This window comes from Myotis lucifugus, unplaced genomic scaffold (assembly GCF_000147115.1).
Source record: "Myotis lucifugus unplaced genomic scaffold, Myoluc2.0 scaffold_6, whole genome shotgun sequence".
Classification (NCBI taxonomy): Eukaryota; Metazoa; Chordata; class Mammalia; order Chiroptera; family Vespertilionidae; genus Myotis; species Myotis lucifugus.
In genome coordinates this window covers 7,864,197-7,871,973 of record NW_005871054.1, presented here as the reverse complement: position 1 = coordinate 7,871,973, position 7,777 = coordinate 7,864,197, and the positions used below count along the sequence as shown (strand labels likewise).

At 39.4% G+C, this 7,777-nt stretch overlaps 1 long non-coding RNA gene across 1 annotated transcript; it reads right to left on the bottom strand.

The window, feature by feature from the left end:
• Positions 1-1,364: 1,364 nt before the first annotated feature.
• Positions 1,365-7,224, bottom strand: LOC106694791. Its single transcript, XR_002827019.1, has 3 exons — positions 7,100-7,224; positions 6,301-6,479; positions 1,365-1,588 (listed from the first exon to the last, which is right to left on the bottom strand). It is a non-coding gene; the product is annotated as an uncharacterized LOC106694791 (long non-coding RNA).
• Between the last annotated feature and the right edge of the window lie 553 nt (positions 7,225-7,777).

Below are 7,777 nucleotides of genomic sequence, written 5' to 3'. Positions count from 1 at the left end.
TAAGACCATCGGAAAACACATATATAATTACATAGTGTTTTGTGATTAATCACTATGCTTTATGTTCAATTTGTAACAATGAAATTGGGGGTCACAACATGAGGAACTATATTAAAGGGTTGCGGCATTAGGAAGGTTGAGAACCACTGCTCTAGTGAAATGTCCCAGGCAATGTCCATTTCTGACAGTCTGCTGATGAGTTTGTTCTCCAGAGCAGTGCAAGTGGGTGGAGAGAGGGATACCAGAAATGCAGCGACAATTTCCTTCTAACCCAAGAGCTGAGGCTAAAATAAGTTCTTCTCCCCAAATAGGAGGGAAAGCAGTTCACCTAAGTAAAACTATCTCCATGAGCCGAGTAAAACAGAAGTGAGGATGGACAGACTGTTTGGACCAGAGCAGCCAAGCTGTGGGGCTGTGAGGTCAGTGGAGCCAGTGTCCAAACTAAGATTTAAGCCCTTTGAGAGTGTGAAGTCCAAAGCCAGACGGGGCTGAGAAACTACCAGAGAAAAAATATGCAGCTGATGAAACACATGAAGTCTTTCCTGCCTAAACAGTAAGGTCTCAGGACACTCCAGTGAGTCCAGTCTCCCCATAACTCTCAGCGAGCAGTTCCAGAAGCAGGGGAAAGCAGTGGCTGGCAGGGGAAGAGCAGGGACCATACAAAACGGACCGGATGCTTCTGCCATTCATTCAGGAGACAGCTACTGAGAGTCTGCCAGACGCCCCCACTGTGCCTGGGGCTCGGCACACAGACGCATATGAGACCACCTCAACCTTTAAGACCCTTATATTCTTAATGATGCTAATAGATAGCAAGTGGCTGAGTACCTACCATGTGCCAGGGAGTCTTTTAGCTTCACAAAAGCACTCTGAGGAAAGCGGTACAGCAATTACTAGCATTTACAGATGAGGAAACTAAGGTTCAGAACGATAAAAACTTGCTCAAAGCCATGTCACTAAGAAGCGGTTTCAATCCAGGGCACAGTTTGGTTATATCCCTTCATATATGAATGAGAAGCAAAGAGAATATTTTAAAAAAGGAAGCAAAATTTTAGTTCTATTTATACAGTATTCAGTTCAGAAAGAAGACTATCCTGGATTTAAGTAAAAAAAGTATAAACATTTTTTTTCTTAGAGAGGTAAAGATAAAAAGTTTAAAGAGTAGTAGCCATCAGAAAAAAAATCACAAGTCTCATAATACTATATATGAATAGAAAATGATAGAAAGAAAATAATAAGTTTAGGATATAACCCCATGAAGTATGCTCAAGATAAAATTATATGGTTTCCATATATTTTATTTTATATAACTGGAAGCAATCATTAGGGAAATAACATACTTAGAATTACTATATTTTCCCATTAGTGAGGTTTTCTGTTCTCATCCATCAAACCACATTCCAGTTAAAGCAAAAGTCTGAAGGTAATTATTTGATCCTATTGTCCACACTATTCAGGCCCATGTGCAGAGAGGGAAGCGGGAGTTGGGAGATCACCTTGTGGATGAGCTTCTCAGCCTGACATTCTCACAGAGATGAACTCTGGCTTAAGATAAGGATTCATAGAAGGCTCAACCAACAAACAGAACCTAAAATATAAACAAAAAGCAAAATGAAAAGTTTTGCAGAAGAGGCTGATGCAAAATATATGCTGATGCAAAACGCATTTTCCAGGAGTTGCCTTGTTCTATGGAACTACCCCAGGAAGGTGATGTTAGTTCACTAGCAAGGCCCAACTGATGCATTTAAGGAAGGGCAGTTTAACAAAGCTCTTTCATGTGAAACTGCTCCTTTCAAAAGCACGGAGACTCAGAGAGGTCAGACTTGCCCGACCTAGGTTTCCAACACCGGAGCCCAGCTTTGTATTCATTGTGGTAACTCATTACCTGCAACAACAATGGCTCACAAGGCTCCCCTGGTGCCATGAGTTTGACTAGCCATGATCCAGATAAAGTAAGGACTGTAGCCTTTCCCGTACCTATTCTCTACATGGCAAAAAAATTGCAGACATGCCAGATTTCCTCCAAATGTTGCCTATCTTCTCTTAAAGCATGGGGAAATCCTGTAAGATCTCTTTTCCTGAATCTTACAATGCATTATTAAAGCCTCAGAAGTTGGTAAAGAAAGAGAAAACTGCAATCAGGTAAGTAGTTTGCTTCCAAACTTATAAGAGGATAAAAAACATGGCTAAGTTTCCAAACTCTTAAAAAGCTTATAAAAACCGAAATAATTAACTATAACTTGAAGCACATAATACCATTATAATCACATTAGGGGGGAAAGATAGATTGGAATAATAGTTTAAAAGTGATGACTTGTAAAATGTTTATTTGCGATACCATTAGGTATTTGAGGTGAACTAAACTAGCCCTTACTAATGAAAAGTATTGCACTTTTCTATTTAAAACTTCAACTGTGATTTCCTTTTAGGTATATATATATATATCCTTTCAGTTAAAACCTTCCTTTTTCTTTAAATGGAAGCTCAAGTTATCTCCTAACTCTTCACTTTTGTTACAGAAAGAAAGCATTATTAAATTTATCACAGATCCACCCATTCATTCATATAAAAAAAATTACCATTGTCTATCAGTTCATTAGCTTTGTCTTAAATTGTGGCACTATGTAAGTTCATGAGTCTAAGTGATTCTGTGTGCTTATTCTTGATTGCTGTTGTTTCTGTTTTACCAACCATAGAACCTAAACGCCAGCTCTAACTACTGCACACTGGCCAAAACGCATTGTGTATTGAGGTGTTCCACCCCCCCACCCCACCATCACTGAACAGTTATCATGTTCTCCCCCATCACAGCCTTCCTGTCTTGAAAAGCTTTCATTCGCCATGGACTCATAACTTGGGCCAATTTTTGTCTTTCTTGTTATTTGCACCCACTTTCATACCATAGTGTTCCTAATCTTTCCATTAGGAAGACCTCTTTAGAATTTTACACTCAATTTTTATTGCCACTATTTAAAGTAAGAGGTGGAGAAACTAGATGTAGAGGCAATGAGGTCTAAGAAACAGAAGTGGACCCAAAATCAAGTCCTAGCTGCATCACACTCCAGCTGGATGCTCCGACAATGGGTAAGGGTTAGAGAGGGTGGTAGGAAATAATACTCACTGAGTGCCTACTTTGTGCCAGGTGCTTTACACATGTATTATTTCATATAACAACCCTACAAAATAAGTTCCTTTATCCCTACTCTTTTGGGGTCTTATTCGTTTATTTTTGTAAAGCTTAACAAGAGACATATTCAAAATCTAAAGCTCAAAGAATTTAAATCACTTGCCCAGAGCCTCAGAGTTTTAATAACAGAGCTAGGATTTAAACTAAGGTCTAACTCACCAAGTCAATAAATATTAGTTCTTCTGCCCTAGGAAAAGAACAGCCATGGCAATTTGTACCATCAAAAGGGATCAAAGGTAGATTTTATGGGCAAACATTGAAGAACTGAATTGCTTAGCTTAAAATGAAGTTTTAATTACCATTTTTTAAATGTGGAGATTCTCTGAGGAATTTGTTGACACAATTATTATCTGTGTCCATAAGAAAACACTTAAAAATTAAAAGTTGTGTGCGCCCTGACTGGTTTGGCTCAGTGGATAGAGCGTCAGCCTGCAGACTGAAGGGTCCCAGGTTCGATTCCGGTCAAGGGTATGTACCTTGGTTGCGGGCATATCCCCAGTGGGAGATGTGCAGGAGGCAGCTGATCGATGTTTCTCTCTCATCAATGTTTCTAACTCTCTATCCCTCTCCCTTCCTCTCTGTGAAAAATCAATAAAATATATTTTTTTAAAAATTAAAAGTTGTGTGTATTTTGTAGGATATAAGGAAGAATTTTTCTAGGTCAATCTCATTAATAGGGCGTATTATCTGCAGGGTACTTTTCTAGGTGCAAAGGATCTCAAATGAATAAACTAAAATCTCATGGCCCAGTGAGAATAAGCCAGAGTAGACAAGATGCTCAATACATGTTGTATTTCTCAATAATTAGATTATAAGATAGCCTGTAAGATGATCACATAGACCTGGAATTCTTTTTTTTTTAATAATAATATATTTTTATTGATTTCAGAGAGGAAAGTAGAGGGAGAGAGAGATAGAAACATCAGTGATGAGAGAGAATCATTGATTGGCTGCCTCCTGCACTCCCCCTACTGGGGATCGAGCCCACAACTCAGGCATGTGCCCTTGACCGGAATCAAATCTAGGACCCTTCAGTCCGCAGGCCAACGCTCTATCCACTGAGCCAAACCAGCTAGGGCAAGACCTGGAATTCTTTAAATGAACAAGAAAAATAGCCTTTAGGTTGCTACAAGACACACACACACACACACACCATCAAAACTAGACAGCTTAAACTGGTGATTCCTAACCTTTTGAGAATGGTGACACTCCAACAATCTTTCATTTTGCAATGTTCATTCCTCAAGAAGCTATATGCCTGTGGCTATTCATTCCACCAATCTTTACTACATGATCACTCTGCTAGAACTCTCCAAATTCATAAAGTATATACAGGCTTCTTCTTTCAATCAGGTGAATAGCAAAACTAGAGATGACTAACAATGATTTTGGAGCAACTCAAGCTGACTGTATTTATGTAAGTTATCTCAAAAGATTTCATAAAATTCAATTTTTATTTATTTATACAGCTATATGAACAAATGCAAATATACCCAGGCACATGTCCAGCATCACGTATATCAGAAGTGATCTATATGATTTATACTAGAGATGTTTACCTTTCAGGAGATGCAACACCTCATGATTATTTGTTCTGTAATGTCTCTCTCCCTCTCTTAAAAATCACTCAGCTTCGAACTTATACCAGAAGAAAGTTCAGGGTCCCTTTTATACCTGTAATTCATTTGAACCTACCCATCTTCAAAGATAGGCAAATCTAATGCTAACGTCTGTCATTCCCATTGCCCCCTAATGTGTATTTGAGTTTGATAAAATTCTTATAACCTAAGGTCATGAAATAAAAACAATGTAATGTATGCACTTGAACTTTCTACTGTACTAATTATAATAGGAAGAATACTAACAGCCAACTCTTAATGAGTGCTTACCATGAGCAAGATAAGTCTTCTGCATGTATGTAACCCTTATAACACATGTGTATCAGGCAAATAAACTATCTTTAAAAAAAGAAATTAAAGATAGCTTTGGTTTATGCTGTATCTTTGAGGTCCTTACCTGTATCACAAGTACATCGCTGAAGAAATGACTGAGAGGAAGCTGGGGCCACCTGGGCCTCAGCTTTCCTACCAGGTCACACAGACATACCACTCGTTATTTTTGGCATTTTCCTACGGTTCAAAAAAAAGTGGTGACAATTTTCTGCATCTATAACATTTTGGATGAGCCATTTCCATCCTATTTTGTTTCCTCACATATGGTGTTCTAGCTCAAATAGCATTGGTATTTTTAACTTGCACAGTATCAGTAAACTACTTTGAATTACTCTTGGCTGACAAGTATCCAAATTACCTAACACAAATGAGAAAACTGCATGTATTATGTAGGCTAGTGTGTTCACTGCCTTTCAGCTATAAATTTTCCAATAGAATCAATATATTTTACAGATGCCCTGACCGGTTTGGCTCAGTGGATAGAGCGTCAGCCTGCGGACTGAAGGGTCCCAGGTTCATTTCCCGTCAAGGGCATATACTGTGGTTGCGGGCACAACCCCAGTAGGGGGCGTGCAGGAGGCGGCTGATGGATGTTTCTCTCTCATCAATGTTTCTAACTCTCTATCCCTCTCCCTTCCTCTCTGTAAAAAATTAATAAAATATATTTAAAAAGAATATATATATATATATATATTTTTTTTTACAGATGGAAGAGATCACAAAGATGATGTAACCTGGCTACTTCTTTTTACCAGTGAGAATCTCTAGCAGAGAAGTTGAAGTGTCTCTCCTAGGTCAGATCAGTAGTTAGTAGTAGGAAAAAAGTAATAGCAGTCCAGCGCTTTTTCTACATGAAAATGTAAGTATTATTTTAAAATCTACATTATTTGTCAGAGGACGTATCAATCATAAACAACTGGCTAGTTTTTATAATACTGTATTATCATCACTACTGAAATTTAATACTTGTAACAATTGGTTATATAATGTGGTTATGCATCATGGCTGCTCTCAGTTATATCCTGTATGTCTGTTTTGGACCCATATCTACATTGTGACTGTGGTAGGCACGTATTTTTAATGTTCCCTATATCCCTCAATAAATATACACACATATGAACCACATAACAGTTGGAGAGAGATTGACAAAACGATACTTACAGTTTAGACGAATACTCCAAGACTCAAAATGAAACGGAACAGCTGTCATTCTGTACGGCTGCAGGTGAGTTTGTTTTGAGAGGGAGAAAGTCGAGAAAAGTCCTCATTTCTTCTTATCAAGCAGTTGGGATTGTCCCTGATGCGGAGTCGTTTTAGGAGTTTGAGGAGATTGGTAAAGGCTGGAATAGAAATTAGAGGGAATGATGAGATCGTTGACTAAGCCTTAAGACATGTGGTAAAATATGCCAATCAAATTGCTCAATAAAAACAGTAGCTAATAATGACCAACGAGTGATGAGATGTCTGGCGCTCCTTCCAATACTCTGACAGTAGTAAATCATCGAAACCTCACAACCACCCCAAGCACTGACCCCATTTTGTGGGTGAGGAAATTGAGGTGCACAGAAGTTTGATCATCTGCCCAAGAAAACCAGCTCCTGAGTGGTGGAGCCGGGGCATATGCCCCTATTCATAGTATAATGATCAGGATAAAACCAGTTAAGTAGAGTTGGCCCTCTCTATCCTCAGGTTTCTAGCCCCAGAATCCAACCAATTGCAAATAAAAAATATTACATTTTTGCTGACGTGCACTGTGTATTTAGGCCATGATGGTTGCATCTGTACTGAACATGTACAGACTTTTTTCCTTGTCATTATTCCCTAAACAATACAGTATAACTATTTACATAGCATTTACATTGTATTAGGTATTATAAGTAATCTAGAGGTGATTTAAAGTATACAGGAGGATATGTGGGGTTACTTGCAAATATAATGCCATTTTATATAAGGAACTTACTTGAATATCCTCAGATTTGGGTGTGGGGGGTGGGGTGGGGAAGTCCTGGAACCAATCCCACAGGGAAATTGAGGATGACTGTATACAGTGTTTAAGACAGTCTTCATATTTATTTACCCTCCCACCCCTTAATCCCCCAAACACACACATACTAGTACATAACCACACATTCCCAGACACTCAAGTCTTACTTCTATTCATATACTCTTCTTCCTCATAGGACTTAAGCTCACATATGTACAAGGAGTCCTAGGGCCAACCTCCACTCTCCCACATTTCTTCAAGGTAAACGTAAAGACAAGCTAATACTGACTCTGGGTCACAAAACACACGCGCACACATAGCCCAACACATAGCAGAATTCAACTCAGTAAGGATTTTTCTCCTCCCATCATCCAGGGAAATGCATGAGTTACCACGACAGATGCCAAAGACATTTGGCTCTGGCAGTGGAAACTGGGAGGCGATGGTGAAATGAGGTAAGAAATTCCAGGGCCAGAAGGTGGAGGCAGGTCATCAGCTGCTTTTCCCTGGAGCTTGCTCTCTTGGATAAGCGCTACAGGAACAGGGCCCCACCCGCCGCGCGAGCCCGCAGTCCCCTGGCCGACGCTGAACCCGGCTGGGGCCGCAGCAGATGCACGCACCGCGGGGAGTCTCATTGGCAAGATCTGAGTGCTG